This window comes from Epinephelus moara, chromosome 4 (assembly GCF_006386435.1).
Source record: "Epinephelus moara isolate mb chromosome 4, YSFRI_EMoa_1.0, whole genome shotgun sequence".
NCBI classification, from domain to species: Eukaryota; Metazoa; Chordata; class Actinopteri; order Perciformes; family Serranidae; genus Epinephelus; species Epinephelus moara.
The window spans coordinates 26,166,360-26,184,039 of NC_065509.1; the positions used below are offsets into that span (position 1 = coordinate 26,166,360).

At 41.5% G+C, this 17,680-nt stretch overlaps 1 protein-coding gene across 3 annotated transcripts in view; it reads right to left on the reverse strand.

Annotated features, from left to right (window-relative positions):
• The window catches only part of macrod1 (mono-ADP ribosylhydrolase 1), a 160,516-nt gene that overhangs the window by 29,650 nt on the left and 113,186 nt on the right, over positions 1-17,680 (reverse strand). The window lies entirely within an intron of this gene.

A 17,680-nucleotide genomic window follows, 5' to 3' on the forward strand; every position in this document is an offset into this window, starting at 1 on the left:
GCAAACATGAAAGTGCCTAAAACTGCAGTTCCCCTAATGGCCACTTGAGGCTGGTTTCAACAGCGAGTCAGCCCCCATAGACCTCCCATGTTAAAATGCCCAACTTAACAGCAGAAATTAAAATGTTTACAGCCTGGTACAAAAATGTGTTTGGTCTCTGTAGCTAATTTCCACCTTTATAACAGTGCAGAGGATGAATTTTTATAAAGCTGACTCTTTTAAATTTTATCACGACTTAAAGATTTGCATGATTGAGGGGTGTGAGTGCTTTGAGTGACAGGCTGTCTGCAGATTGTGTCCTCAGGCTCTTGGTCAGATCCACCCTTGCTTCTCCCCAGCGTCACCCTCGTATCCTAGGGTCACTTCTGGCTTGAAAAATTCAAGATGGCGACCACAAAAACGCAGAACTCGAGGCTTCAAAACAATCTACAAATCAGTGGGTGATGTCACAGCAGCTATGTCCATCATTTTTACACAGTCTGTGGCTGGAACAGATGACTTTTGATTAGGTAGATTAATGCTGAGTTCATGTCATGTGAGAGTTATCGTAAATTTCAAGTTTACGACTCGTAAAAAGCTTTCACGTCAGTGTCAATGCATAATTATGACGGGGAAAGTTGGAGCTCCAATATATCCAACTCAGTGCTTAATAATACACAAGTGCCTGAAAATGTCAGCCAAAGTCCATCGTTATGTAATCAAACCCAAATTTAATGTACAGATGTCATATTGTTGTTTTAGAAGGGGGAGAGAGGGGGGCTGACATGCAGCAAAGGGCCGCAGGCTGGAATCAAAACCCATGGCTACTGCAGCAAGGACAATGCCTTTGTACATGGGATGCCCACTCTAACCACTGAGCTGGGTGCCCCCATGTCACATTGTTAATGCATGCTATTTTTAACCATGTCACCAATTCTGCAGTCACACAACTCTCTAATGTCCCGTTCACTATGTGTGGTGCTGATACTCTATTTTACCTCTGTGTAGGCCTGTGACTCAGTTAGCCTGACTGATGCAATCAGCTGTCACACCTGGTATTTATAAGTTTTTGTTTCCTGACACCAAACTGCTCCCGGTGATGTTTTCTTAAGAAAAATCAGAAGCTTAAAACTAAAACAAGCCACTGTCATTTATTTTATGACAAGTAACCTGACTCCTTGAAAAAGATGGAGGATTTGGGTCATGGAATATAAAACGATTCGGGAAAATGATAGACCTTCATGTAGACAGAGCTTTGCTTCCTTTTGATCAATTATGTCAGAGGTATCAAATCCCTAAAAAACATTTCCCTTAATATCTAAAGTTAAAAAGCTACATGCCATTGAAATATGAACAGATGATTTGTATTTTATCAAAACTTGAGGACAAAACCCATTCATTAAGGATAGAAGGGCCATATATCTAAATATTACAGCATATAGGTGGCATAAAGTAGCCTACAGAACACACACTAGATGAACTAAACGCTTGGAAAATGGATATATAAAAAGATATTAATGTGACAGGTTGAAAAGACGCTTGTTTAAAAGTGCAAAAACAGACAATAAATACAAGGTTTAAATTATTTCAATGTAAACTGTTAATGAGAATGTACATAACTCCTGTCAAACCTTCACCATATGCCTGGTTACACTCCATATGAATTTTGTACTAAATGCTTAAACAAGAAAGGTACTTTATTCTCTACATATGGGAATGTCCGAAGATTCAAGACTTGTTTGTCAGAGCAGCCCAGTTGCAAAGAAAGAGAACAGAAAACGATGGCATTGTACTTTCCTGCAACCACAAATATGTTACATTTGTACGTTTCATATGTATCATATCGATTTTTCTAAAGTGAGGTAGGTCATGGGCTGACTTTGTCATTGGGAGGTGGAGGGGACAGTGGGTGACGGCACAACTAAGCAACATGCCTGTCAAACTGCAGACCACGTCAGACCATTTTTTGAGGCCAACACACAACAAAACCAGCTGTGTTTCAGCAAATCATCACTGCATTTCCACTGGCTTTTTAGGCCTTAAGTGGGAATGCTTTACAGGAACCCATCAGTGTTTTTTCAGCGGGGATAGTGCCACAAAAAGCAGCAACAGCAACTCAAAAATGCTGTGATTTTGCTCCCAAAACCAGATATTCTAAGCCAAAACATGATCCTTTCCTAACCATAACAAAGTGGATTTTGTACCTAAACCTAACCCCGTTAATCACAGCACTGTTGAAACATAAAGTTTCAATATATCTGTTACATGATAATTGCTTGCACATGTAACAAATCCATGCTTTGCAAATACGTACAAAGTCAACTTTTTTTATTGACAATTAGGTTGGTCGGAGGTGTTTAATACCAAAGTCCTTTTAAAAGTCAATCTCTATGTACTTGGAATATATCTGGAGGACTTTTTACAAACATCCAAACAGACCAAACTTCTGGACTTTGGACTTCTTCAAGCCAGGAGAGCTATAACACTGCTAAAAGAATGTGGATGCTCCATCATTGAGAGTGTGGATAAAGAAGCTTTCAGATTGTACCAGTCTGGAAACACCAACTTACATTGCTAAGGGCAAGTAGAAAGACTTTGTTCAGCTCTGGGAACAGTACATGAACATTATGAAAGCTGGAAATGTAGGTCTTATCTAAAAGGGGAAAAAATTAGGGAAATATTTTGTGTTTATTTGTGTTCTATCTGAATATCTGTGCATGTGGAGTGTGTGCCTGTAGGTGTGTACGTATTTCTGGTGTTAAACTGTTGTATTGCTACTGTATGTTTCCTTGATGTGATTTTATAACAGAAGAAAATGAAAATAAACATATCTAGAAGCAAAAAATAAACCCTACTCTTACTGTATATGTGTTAAATATCAGGGGATCTCCCAGCTACAGGTGGGTCGGACCAGTTCCCCTCAGGCCAGGAAAACAGAACACACACAAGAGGATGAACAGGAAGCCTCACATCAAAAGGCCAAACTGTTATTGTGAGCATGTTTGGTAGAATGTAGGCCATGTTTTTCACATCTCAGTCAGCGATGTTTCGCCCCATAACAGACTGAATTCATATTTAGTTTTAACTTCACTCAGCATTCAGTAAACTGCTCCCTTTCTTATCTCCCATATACAGTATAGTAATAGCATTTAATGTTAGATTTTAACAGCACACCTGGGAGGCCATAAAGGAACTGCTGTCACTGGTTTAGATGCTGCATGCGAGTAATTTTTAAAGGCCTTGTTGATAACATTTTTATGAAGACGAATAATAAAAATTAAAAAAAAGAATGCATCCGCAGAGCTTTAAGTAAGGTGTGGAATAAAAGTATCGCTCAGTATTTCAGATTATAATTGTAAAGTAATCATTTAAAAAAAAAAAGAGAGAGACAGGTTTGAAATGAGTGTTATTTTTATCTCTGTGGAAGATGTCTGACGTTCTAACAAGGCTTGTGAGCCAATGGTTTAACAACGTCGGTGTCATTTGTTATCTCTGCATCATCAGTGATCAAGAGTTTTAGTAGGTGCCAGTTAGTATGGAATAAACTGAAAAATGGCTGAGTTTGGCCGTAAGCCCCCGACTTCATTCCTGTACTGATTCCAAGTGCTCAGCGACAAAAGGAGGAGCAAGGTGCAGGGTGAAAATTGCTTTGGCTTTTGCTCATTGTTGTCAGCTGTAGCAGATTCAAGGACTGAAAAGTCATGCCGAGGTGGACACTGTGTGTGTGTGCCTGATCCCAGACCATCCCGACTCCCTGCTGGATCAGCAGACTTTCTGTTGCTGCCATAACACAGGTTAGACACACTTCTGTCAGTTCAACATCTGCCCGGTGAGCATGAGCTGACACAGTGGTAGCAGCTAGCATCCAACACCGAGTGTTGGATGGGCTGAAAAGTTAGGCCAAGGTGGTCACCTTGTTTGTGTGTGTGTGTGTGTGTGTGTGTGTCTGATCCCAGACCATCCCGACTCCCCGCTGAATCAACAAACTGACATTTAGCCCTGTCTGTGTGTGTATAGGCAGCCTCTCATCAAATGTCCTTGATGTGGAGCTCAAACTCCCGCAGCATCAGTCTTCTAGCAGAGGCAGAGGGACCACAGGGGTCTCTCAATGATGTAGAAATTGCACTGAAAACAGCGTTGGAGACAGGGCACGTTCATTTTCTAATAAAGATGCTCAGTGGTGCATAAGACTTAAGAAAAGTTAGACTTTCCAGTATTTAACTACCCGCATCTTCCAAATTAGTGAGCCCATAAAGCAGGCACACTAGGGACTTCTCCTGTTGAGCTGCTGACTTACAGTTTAGCACTCTGCTAACTTGAATGGGAATCTTTCAGCTCCCCGGCGATCGCCCTCCAGACAGAGAGCTGAAAGATTCTGGTAAGCTAAATGACCTCGGTTAGTTTGTCTTTAATTAGGAAGTCAGTAAGTTGAAAAAATACATTTGGATATAAAATAAGAAGTCTGCTGGTTGGTTTGGTTTTGCTAGCCAACTTGCCTGCAAGGTACCAAACAGTATTATAAGCTGCTGCCACTGCCAAGAGTGGATGACCTCCAATATGGCTGCCAGAGGATGAATCATATCTCTCTACCAGGTGATTTAAAAAGATTCTCACATACATATTTCACTACGACTCTTTCCAGTACCACACACCTTTGTCAAATTAAAAAGTCCACAAATTTAATTTCCTTTGTCACTCTCGGTTTATAGCAACAATGTCTTTCGCTGTTTCTAATTGCTTTGTACAGAATAGTTTTCATGTTTTCATTCTCCCATGTAGCTGAGGGAACGAGTCATACTGTGTGCGCTTTCTTTGTCAAGTTAATGAATGTTTTTTTTCCCCTCCCAGGTCTCTGAAAACATATTTCAATTGGACTCATTGATTAAATAAATGGTAAATGAATTGAAGTGTATTGAACTGAAGGCAGAGAGGGGAGATAGAGGAAACAGAGGACCTCACAAACAGAAGCTGAGCGCAAACAGAGGGAGACGTGGTCGAGATGTTGTTTAACCAGCCTCTACAGCCTACGCTGACGATACCACACATTCTGATGAGGCTCAGCGTGCTGCTCTCAGCGTGAATACCAACGCTGTGATAAGACCTAGCTGGACCACCACCTCTACACACACACACACACACACACACACACACACACACAGAAACAGCAACACATTTAATCTAATATTGAGACTTTTCTCCTTTTAAGGAACTGATGGGATGAAATCTCAGGTTTTTCGTCTGCAGATCGATCTTGACACTTCAGTCTTGGATCCAGTGTCAGTTCTGTGACACTACTGGAATGATCTGCAGTATTTCCAGACAGATATCCACTGATTTGACACACACCACACAGCCCAAAAAGAGCCTCAAACCTGCTCGGTGGTCATAAAAGAAGTCAGATTGTTAACCTCCATGTAAAAGAGGCTTTTTTTCTCCATCAGTAAACATGTAACATCACTAACAATGCAACATATGTGTGGAGCTTATTTGCAGTGTGGTACTATATTCACTTCTAATAGTTTAAATTGAATAGAACCTATATGAAGACATTAAACTGGCGTAACAGATATGAAGAAATGTTACAACCAAAATCCATGGGGCACAGATACGCCTGCTGCTGCATGCCCGCAGCAAAGCGCGATCTCTATAATCAGCTGGAGCTGCTACACTGACCACAGAAGCCGCACTTGCCCCTGTAGGCACCGTGCTGCTCAATCCTATTTCACATGGCTGTTCAATTTTTTTTCTCTACGCACACCTCCGCAGCCCTCCTTCATTCATTGTCATTAACCACTTATCCTGTTACAGGTCATGGGGTTGGAGCCTATCCCAGCTGACATTGGGCGAGAGGCAGGGTACACCCTGGACAGGTCGCCAGACTATCGCACAGCTAACACATAGAGTCTCACATTCACACTCACATTCACACCTACAGCCAATTTAAAGTCACCAGTTGACCTAACCTGCATGTCTTTGGACTGTGGGAGGAAGCCGGAGCACCTGGAGAAAACCCCCCTGACACAGGGAGAACATGCAACCTCCACAGTGGGTTCGAACCTCCAACCCTGGGTTCAAACCAGGAACCCTCTTGCTGTGAGGCAACAATGCTACCCACTGAACCACTGTGCCACATTTTCAGCTCTCTAACAGGTGAACACTACATTGAACTGTGTAAGAAAACAAGTACAATCTATCTAAAAATGATCAAAACGAATACCTCATTGTACCAGAGGCAATGCTACGCAGCAGAATAACCTTTTGGATGTTTTTTACACTTCACATTAAACAAATCAATCAAATCAATACGCCCCACTATAAAAACGATCCAATTAATTAATTAAGTACCTGTTAATGTAGCCTATGCTTCCAAACCCTGTATTAAGAACTACTTTGTCACTGAGTAACACCCTAGAAAGACGGAGTCTGTGTAGCAGGTCAAAAAACCCCGGTCCACCCTGCCTACTTAACACTTTGTGTCTACGCTCAATGTATTTCAGCTGTAACAACTTTAACAAGGTTTCACAGAGGTATGATGCAATAATAATCTCAACAGGAAACAAAATCCACCTTGGAAGTACAGTTCCCATGATGCCTCGGGGGATGTTAACATGAAGCAAATGGATTCAGTGAATAATGCTATAGGCTTGAGCCCTGTGTCTTCAGCCTATATTCATTTACATTTTGGCAAATTGGCCTAATTAAAACTACTCCAAATTAGCTATTTGCAGTTCTGTTTGTAATGTACCCATAGATTTACAGATGATTATCACTGAATTACTTTGATGCTGAAGGAAGCTTGAAAATGTGATGATTCTCAGGCAAATTCTGAAGTTATAAAAAATGTATTTTTCTAATTAGAATTATGGATGATTGTTGCAATGGTCATTTCAGACAGTGATACCCTCCAGAAGTTGTAAGTCACAGTGAATCTAAAAATATGTCCACCATGTCTGTTCAAATTTGACTACGAGGTATGACCCCAAGAAGGAGTGAGATGTCTGACAGGCAACTGTTCACCGTGTTGGTGAGCGAAGCAACTACAATACTACAATACAATAACAGACTTCCTGTTGTTTTAAGACACTCATATGCAGTTGTCCATTTCACATCACACAGAATCGTTGTGTCCAGGCTCTCCCTTGGCGCCCACCTCATGGGCCAGATTTATCTGTTTTACAATTCAAAACAGTATGAGCATAATGATTAATTAGATTAAAATGGACATTAACACAGCACACACTCACTCTCTCTCATTCTGTATCACTCTCTCATACACACACACACACACACACACACACACACACACACACACACTTAACAAGCCGCAGACTCCACAGCGCAGAAGAAGCCCAGAAGAAGCTCTTTAATCCAACCCTCCAAGGATAGGAGGCCATTAGGCAGAAAGATTTAACACAGTGTTTGGGACTTTTTGAAATATGATCCGCTGATCTTATTTCAAAACCCAAAATTCAAAACAGAAGCTTGAAATGTGTTCTGGTGTCCATTTCCCAGACACACTTTACAGGCTCGTTTGTTGTTAGAATTTGTTGCAGTTGTATCCATTGACAAGGACATTCTGCCACCTAACCACAATCAATGGCAGATATTTGGTTAGCAATGCAGGATCTGCTTATTACGACGGTGGAACAGAGCTCTGGCTGCCAAAAACCTATTGTGCTGTGTTTTTTTCTTAATAACAAAGTATCTGAGAGACAAAGCTGAAAGGGAGGAAACTCTTGGGAGAGAGAAAACCTAGTTTAAGCTTCAATATAGCACAACTTTTTCTTAAATCTTCTTTAAGGAGGGCATGGCAGAAAACATTTTGACACATATATACACACCTAAATTTCTTTAACAGATGATTCATATCAAAACCTGCTTCATTATAAAAGGTTACTATAATATTCTAAATACAATCAGACAGTGATACAAGTTAACTGAACTGGGATACATCTGTAAGATATCACATGTTTTGAAGCCGTTTGAATACGACTCAAATCAAAATACTTTACTGACTTACTGAAATTGATTTTCATGCATATAACACTACTGAGACAGAATTAATGTATGCTACTTGTGTAGTTTATGCACCATGTAGTTCCTAGAGCACCTCCTCTTTTTGCATTCTTGATATGGGATGGAAATAATTTAACGTTGGTTGAGCATATCAATCAAAGGTCCGTAGATGTAAAGCAGAAAGCCCTCCACAATAAGGATGTGAGTCTCCTCCTCCTTATGGTCAGACCTTGGGACGATTCCCGGTATCCAGGGTGTTATTGACACTATGAAACTTCTTAAACTTTACCGGGGTGTCTAACCATACATAGATCGTACTCATCATGGCATCCATGTCCAGAGCAGTCATAACATCGTACTGCTTAAAGCCATCTTCACCAACTTCCATCTAATTTTGATACAGTAGCCTACTTGTACTAGTATTTTTCATGTTTACAGACTGGTATGTAAATGGTTTAATAGTTTTGATGGGTTGGTACAAGGACAGAGTAGATAGTGTATTTTTGTTTATTTGAAAAACATTAAAGATTAAAATGAACCATAAGCAGACCATTTTTAATAATTAAAGCTGCATTAACTGACTTGTTTTGGCCATTTGTGCAGCACAAGGTATAAACTCAACATTCAACAACTTATAAGGCTGATGCAGCAAACATGTTAGAAAACAGTTGCCTGTTTACACACCCAGGAGACGCAGTACTTATTTGGAGCCGTGTCCACCTGATGAATGTAAGTTCAATATTCATTCTCTTTGGGCTCTTTTGTTTTTTGGTCTTTATCGACTCCTGAGGGAAATATCTGGCTCTTTAGCTGCTAAATGCTCCACTTTGCTCACTAGCTAGTAGTAGTGGATTTTCAGAGCTTTATTTGCTGAAAACAGGCGCCTGATGTGTTTGAAAGTGACGCTGATGAGAGCAGAAAGAGAGTGAACCAAATCAGTAAAGGCTGTACAACCAAAACAACGAGCTGAAAGACACTAAAACACGGCATAGAACTGAAGGGAGCTGCGGAGTCAGCTGGTAAGTCTCTGAGGGTTTGTTGCACAATGTTTGTATTTCTCCTGCTCCTCTGAATAAAGCAGCACTTTCAGCAGAAAATACTCCTGCAATCATTAAACGGGAGACGGGGAGCTTTACACCAATGGAAACTTATCAAAAACTATATGCTGTGATGCCTCCGTGTCCCCCTTAGACCAGCAGTGTGTGGATGAAAGTGTGCACCACAGACTGCTGCTGCTCACAGTGGAGTCCACAGATGTGAATTGAAAGAAACTTGTCTGTATAACGTGACAGTCCTTCATCAAACTGCTCGCTGATGAAAAAGAGTGCGGTCCCCGAGAAATCACTTAGTGTGAGTGCATGAACCCACACAGAAAGAATAATAAGTGCTGCAATCAAAGACTGTTTATACTTCGAATGGCTATTAAGACGCTAATATTCTCCTATAGCATAGATTATCAAAGGTCTAAGATATATCACTTCCTTCATATCTCATAAAAGAGGATGTGGATATCCATGATATGATTTTTTTCTTGGATTTGCCGCATGAATTGTCCGTATGTTTTAAGCTTCAATAATACAACAGTAGGCTCTGTGTAAGAACAAGAGTGTGAGCGTTAGTGCTGTGTGTGTGTGTGTGTGTGTGTGTGTGACGAATCATGACTCCAGCTTCTCAGCAGTAATGATCCTTCTGGAGGTGTCATGGGGCTAATTCAGACAAACATCTGTAATCTGTAATGGGAGGATAACACTTGATAACCTTAATGACTCCGTCCCTCCCGACCTGCTCTGCTCACTGTCCACGTTTGTTCAAAATCTGAGCTTAGTGTCTATGTAAACACTCTTTCCAGCTAAGTCTTAATCTTCCACCAGACCCTGTGTGCAGTCTTCTCAATGAGCTGCAGGCCTATTAGATGTCAGGAGCCGCAACATCAGCCTACTACTATTTTTATTTCTTCCTCATGCACCAACAACAACTGTCGACTCTACTACACTCCTAAACTATGACTTTATTATTTCAGCCAAGAATGCTATGTATTTAGTTTGGTTTGTTTTTCTGTTTGTCTGTCAGCAGGATCATGGAAAAACATCTGGCCCAATTTTGATGAAATTTGGCTGAAGGCTGCAGCATGGACCAAGGAACCACTCATTAAATTTTAGGAGTGGGGCACATCAAGGGTCAGATGCACAAAATATGTTTCAGTTTTTGTTAACATTGCAAGAGAGGGCTTTGGCCTTGCCGGAGGTCTGCGCACTCAGAGTGCCCTTCTGGTTTTCATTGTTGATTATTTGTGCCAGTTCATCGTTCAGTTTATAAAATGTCAGAAAACTGTAACAACAAAAAAAAAAAAAAAAAAAAAAAAAAAAAGCCCGAAGTGAAATCTGATCAACAATTCAAAATCCAAGATAATCATTTTATAAAACCAGAAGGTTAAAAAACGGCAGCTATTCTCATTTGAGAAGCTGGGAGACGTTTTTGCTAGATTATTGACTCAATGATGTCCTGTGCAAGATTTTCCTAAAAAACAATGTATAGAGGCATCGAGTAGCTCAGTGGGAAGAGAGGGCATCCCATGAACAAAGGCAAGGTCCCTGCTGCGTTGGCCAGGGGCTCGACATCACCCCTACCCCCCACCCACCATGCCCAACCCGCCCTGTCCAATAATAATCCCTCTCAGTCATCGGGTATGACCCACTAGAAGAGTGTGGTGATGTATTTTTCCACGGAGACCCTGCCTCTGCACCAGGGATAGTCGTAGCAGGAGGCATTATCTTTTCTGGTCGTCTGTCTGTTCTTGTGAACGCGATATCTCAAGAACACACTGAAGGAGTTTCTTCATATTTGGCACAAATGTCCACTTGGACTCTGAACTATGAACTGATTACATTTTGGTGGTCATGGGTCAAATGTCAAGGTCACTGTGACCTTGTCTTTCTCATTTTTGAGAATGCAATATCTCAAGAACACTTTGAGGAACTTTTTTCAAATTTGGCACAAACATCCACTTGCACTCAAGTTTGAACTGATTTGAGGGCTAAAGGGCAAAGGTCAAGATCACTGTAATCTAAGGTATGATAAGGTAAAACTTTGATGTCCCTGAGGGGCAATTTGAGATACAGACAGTAGTCATAAGTAAAACAAAACAGACAGTACAACACTGTCAGGGGTAAATCATGGACAATTAGTGGTCACTGCTGGTTAAGATAAGTGATAGCAGACCAGACATAGGATGATCTGTAACGCTTAGTGCTACATTTAGGGAGGCAAAACCTCCGCCCTGATGGAAGAATCTGAAACTCAACATGGAGGGGATGTTGAGAGTCTGAGACAATAGACCGAGCTTTAGAGGTGATCCTCTCGTCATACAGATGCTGTTGGTTATTCAAAGTAACACCAGTGATCTTACAGCACAATCTGACCACTTTTTACAACTTGTTCTTGTTTTTAAGGCTCAGATTACCAAACCAACAGACAATGTCAAAAGAAAGCATAATAGAACAATTTCATGATTGTCCTGTGTACACTGAAACTCCTCAGCTTCCTTAAAAAGAAAAGGCGTTGGTCTCACTTTGGCCATAACTCAAGAATTCTGTGTTAATTTTGACAAAATTTCAATCAAATGTCTAATGGGATATAATGAATAAGCAATGACATTTCACATCCAAAAGGTCAAAGGTCAACTTCACTGTGTCATCATAATATTCTGCAAAAACTCTCTTCTGGCCATTACTCAACATCATGACTCAGGAAAAGAAGAGGAGACATTTGGTCTGATACTGAATTACTAATCTTTGGTGCCGATCTTGAAACTGCTGACTGTACAGATCTTCTGTGCTGCCGGGGGGGAGATGTGTGTGAAGCATCTATGTTTTAACAGACATGGATGTAAACCATGAAGCAGTAATTGCAGTTTCTTATTTTCTTATTATTTCTGTGTTTGCAACGTTTATGGGTGTGTGTGTGTGTGTGTGTGTGTGTGTGTGTGCCCACACAGCTCTAAGGTAAGGCCGGGGTGATAAGGTGGTGATCAGGTGTAAAAATGTAAGCAGCAGGCACCCAAGAGACACAGCGCTGAAAATGGCAAATATATCGAGGTGAAACACCAAATGAGAGTGACTCTGAGGTCGGCTTTTACTTTCACATTCGAGTGTTTACAAACAGTAAGTGACAATTGTGCATATTATATTTTTAAACACATAACTGATTATCAAAAGAGCTGCTCATTAATTTTCTGTTGACAGAGTAACTAATTAATCAACTAATTGTTTCTGCTCTACAAAACACTTGAATTTTGTTAGGTTTTCATCACAGCTTGGTCAGAATTGTTAATTTGGAAAACAGAAATTTGTAGCTCATATCATCCCAGTATAATTTTTTGCAGCTTTTTCTTTTTTTCTCAGGCTGCTCATGTGCTCTGTTCGAACGTTCACCTATGAAAAGCAATGCACCACAACTTGTACATAACTCACGCAATCATGAGCCAGTAATTCATATATAACTCATGTAATCGAGACAGGCTGATAGGAGTAAAGAAGGAAGTGGTATAAAGACCAAAAGTCTGTGTAAGAAGGCAAGTTGGTGGGGTGGATGGGTCAAACAAACACAGGACTCTACCCAGGAGACAAGTGCTCAGACCCATGTGAAACCAAGTTGTTGTTTTAAGCCATTTTAAAGGTACATCATCACAATGCCTCTTTTCCTAAACCTGACCTACGTAACTTTATGTTGAGTATGCAATGTCATGCATGGGTTGATAATGTGTTACATATCATATGAACCATTGTATGAGGACACTTTGCTTCTGTAAAATTTTCTGGTGAAGATTAATAGCTCACCATCGACACATACAGATCAGGGCAACGACATTCCTTTAAATACAGCGTAATGTTGTATTTTGTACACTGCTAAAGCTGCTGAGAGAGCATTAGAAAACTTTATTTCAAAGTGTCACATCAGTAAAAAAAAAAAATACTGGCTTAAAACTGCAAATTTAAGAGCTCCCAAGAACTGGCTATAGGATGAATCACTATTGTGATTCATCACTTGGTGAGCAGCAACAGTTTTATTTATAGTGTATGAGAAAGCTGCAGATGTCTCTTTAAATAGCAGCAGAGGCAGATTAAAACATGTGAATCTGCAGATGAAACACTCACGGACACATGAGCTTTAATAGCCATGGTCAAACACGCAGTCACGCATGAAGGAGCACAAAAAAAGCGACAGTGAAAAGGCAAAAGACCGAACAGTGTAATCATGATAATATAACAGTGTGTTTGTGTGATTGTTTATGTTGTCACATGTGTGTTTACTCTCAGTGTGAACTACTCCAGCAGTCAAGTAGCACAGAGTGAACATGTGCTCTCAAAGAGTCGTTCAGCCATGCCGATGCATCGACGCACCACTCAACAGTGGCAAGGTTCACAACTCGGTCGTGTGTGTGTTTTAATGTGTGTGTGTGTGTGTGTGCAGTGCTGTGGGTGCTGTGTTGGTGTAGTTCAACAGTGGGTCACTTGGTGGTCATTAATCTGCATTTCATCTGTTAAATGTCACTGCTACACTGTTTCCACTTCACACACACACACACACACACACACACACACACACACACACACACACACACACACACAAGTAAACAAGTACAGACACTGTCTCTTACTGAAACTGATTGTAATCTATGATTGGTAATTGTTCCTCATTGCTAACCCAATTATCTGTTTTTCTACCTGTTTTTGTTTACTACTGCCGTTTCCTCACTCCATCATCTTTTCTCCCCTCTGTCTCTCCATCTCCTTCCTCCCCTTTTACTCCATCCTTCTGATTCTACGTCCTTTGTCGTCACTCTACTCCCTGCCTCCCTCCTTCACCATTACCTCATCCAGTCATCCCACCTCTCCTTTCGCCTCATTACCCTCTCCTCCATCCCTCCGTCACCTATCCCTTCCTCCCTTCTTCCATTTTATCCCTCCCTCATCCCTCCTCTCTTTCCTCTTTTTCTGCTCCATTTGTCCCTCCCTCTCCTACCTTGTCTCTCTCATCCCTCCATTATCCTCTTTACCCCAGCATCCTTGTCTCCCACTTCCTCTCCTCCCCTCCTCTATTAGATATTCCTCTCACCCCCTCTCCCCCTACTTCTCCTCTCTCTCTCCCCCTCTCTTTGCCTCTCTCTCCGTCACCTGAGGTAGACAGTTCTGTCAGGAGTCGGCCTTATTTACCGCCTCTCTTCGCTCCTGTTTACATTATCGATCGGCAGGGTTGCTTTAGTTCCACCATACATCAACACCACCCCTTCCTCCTCCTTCCTCCTCCTCCCCACCCCAGTGTTACGGCTGCTGGCTCACATTACCCTGAAACACACAGAGAGGGAGAGAGGGAGGGGGAGAAGTGGGGGGGAAGCGACGGGAGCTCGATGGGGAGATGGAAAGCTAGCGGAGCATGTTAGGATGTGTGAGGGATTTATGTGTGAAGGAGAGAGTGTGTTGGACAGTGTGTTATGGAGCATGTGTGAGTAAGTGTGTGGGGAGCAGTGTAAAAGGGAGAGGGTTGATGTGTGTCTTCTGAAAGCGTGTGTGACTGACAGTAAATGTATGTGCGTGAGTACTTAAAATGCTGAAAGCATACACTATCGCCCCCTGTGATTAGGTGAGGTTTTGATAACAAATGAGGGATTTTGAAACCTCTTTCACTGAATTTAAAATACACACACACAAGGCCAAAAGTATGTGGACACTCGACACTCTGATTGCTGAACACATAATTCCAAAAATTAACATTAAAATGCTGCTGTAACACTCCCCTTGGCAGGGCTTTCCACACGATTTTGAGATCAAGCTGCATTTATTTGCTCCCATTCAGTGACTAAGTGAGGTTGCACTGGTGTTGGGCAATCACAGCACACAGTTGGCAATCCAGTTCATCTGAAAGGTGTTGGGTGGGTTGAGGTCAGGGCTCTGTGCAGGCCAGTCAAGTTCTTTCACACCAAATAAAAAAAAAAAAACAATTTCTATATGGGCCTGGCTTTGTGCCCAGAGTTAAAGAGAAAACCCACCAATTTAAAACATCAAAGTCTGTTAACAGGTCTTGTGGAGTACTACTGCATATGTTTAAAAAGTTTTATAAAGCCTTTTGTGGCTCCAGAGGAAGCTGCAAGAAATATGATCAATCGCCTCAAGTGACAGCAGGAGCCTCTTCATCCCTGCTTGAGGCTAGCAGCTCCAGGCTGTTAGCCGCTACTAGCATAACACACCATAATCTCCAATCAAAATGTTGGCGGTCAATGTAGGCGACAAGTAATAAAAAAGTGATAGGATCTCTGGTTCAGCTGCAAAACTACCAAAGTTCTGTATTTTGTGTGTGTGTGAGTGAGTGCAAGCATGTGTGTGTGTGTGTGTGTGGAAGAAAAAGGAAGTGTTGTTTTCCAGCAATTCACTGCTCTCTAAAGAGAGAATAACAACCCTCACCTATGGTCATGAGCTCTGGGTAGTGACTGAAAGAATGAGATCACGGATACAAGCGGCCGAAATGAGTTTCCTCTGTGGGGTGGCTGGGCTCAGCCTTAGAGATAGGGTGAGGAGCTCGGAGTTGAGCCGCTGCTCCTTCGCGTCGGAAGGGGTCAGTTGAGGTGGTTTGGGCATCTGATCAGGATGCCTCCTGGGCGCCTCCTGTTGGAGGTGTTCCGGGCACGTCCAACTGACCCAGAACACTGCTGGAAACATTACACATCCCATCTGGCCTGGGAACGCCTTGGGGTCCCCCAGGAGGAGCTGGAGAGCTAGCTGGGGAGGGGGATGTCTGGGGTGCTTACAGCCAGAAAACATTATGATGTCAGAGTGAAGTTGATCTTTGACCTTTAGAATATAGAATGTCATCACATTAATATTTTGTCCTATTTAACATTTATGTGACACTTTGTCATAATTACCTTTGTCGAGGTTGTAATGTTTTCAGTTTGGTTTATTTGTTTGTCAGCAGGACAATGGAAAAACTGCTAGCTGGATTTCATGACACTTGACGAAGGGTGGTGCATGGGCCAGGGAAGAACCCATTCAATTTTGGAGTGTATCAGAATCACAAGGTGAACACGCAAAGGATTTCTCACTTTCATTAACATTGTGAGACAGGACATTTGGTCTTGACGGATGTCTGCGCTCTCCACGTGCCCTTCTATTTGGGATGTGAATATCTGAGCTACCGCCAAAAATGTATAAAAATTCAAAGTCAGTTCATCGTTGAATCCAAGTGGACATTTGTACCGGATGTAAAGAAATTCCCTCCAAACGTTCCTGAGATATCTCGTTCACGAGGATGGGATGGAGGGACAACCTGCAAACATTGTTTCTGGCCAGAGCTCTCACCTACCCAGAGACAGAATAAAAACTGTGAAAGAGTTAAAAGTGAAAGACTCATAGACCATTATATCCAAGTTGTACCCTCAGAAAAATGTTGTACTCTGAATGTAAGTGTAAAATGTGCCCACATAAAGCAAGCACAGGTGTCTATAGAAAAGTACAGTTATGCCACCGAAAGGAAAAATATCTTGTAATTTTCACTTACAGTTGTGACAGGTTTAATGTTATAGAGTAAAGACCTTCAACAGGTTTTATTCAGACAAATACTAAACCTCCTCATGTAAGTTACCGGAGGTGGACCCACATGGACCACTCAGATTGTTAGCACATCATCACATCAGTACTGTGGTGTTTTTCAGTTTCGGGCTCAGTTTGTTGATTAATGAGGGAGAAACTTAACAGACCAGCTCCTTCATGCTGATTTTGCACATAACAGGCACAAGCATTTTTTCCAACAAGCAGTTTTATGCCGTCGACCTAACAGCAGCTATCAACGTGGTAGTTGCATAGGGTGCAAAAATAAGCATGTAATGGCCACATTTTATCATCCTGCCAGAGGTTGAATATTTCCAAATTGTCATTACATTAACATGCGCCCATGTTGAGTGTGTCACACGTCATTTTATGATATGTAAAGAAGACATTTGAAACTGCCTGCAGATGAACATTAGTGCGCAACATGAATTAATGGCTGTCATTACTGTGTGGTCGTGCATTTCGGTGACGTACTGTGTCTTCTGTGGGGCTGGAAAGGTCGATCTTTCACACAGGGGAGGGAATCATCACCTATTGTTAAACAGATGTGAGGCCTTTTGATTTTTACTCCGCAGACCGTGTTTCCAAAGAGCCTGAACAACAAGCTTCATTGGATTGTAATAAGATATTCTGTGCAATGATTTGATTGTTGCCTTTATCTTCTGTAATCTAACCGTTTCCTCACTGGATGTTCAGCTCTTTCTCCTGTTCTTCCCTCGTCTTCTCCTTACAGACTTGTTCAAGGCAACAGTTCCATAAATCTCCAACAAGCTTTGGATGTTATGTTGATTTCTGGGGTTTCATCCAATGAAGGAATCGCTTTGTACAGCACAGCGAGTCACACTATGTACATTGCACTTCCTATGTATTCTGTGTATGATATCTATACTGTATGATGCTTCAAGTGTGTCTCTGTCTCTACAAACATTGTCTCAGAGACAAGTTCTATTAAAAAGAGAAAGAAACGAAGTGACATTTCTGATATTACCATGCCTCTCAGTTTGTTCATACTGAATGACCATGCACTGCATATTATATTGCATACAATTGTCACAGATGAAATAACATATACCAACATTTCATCA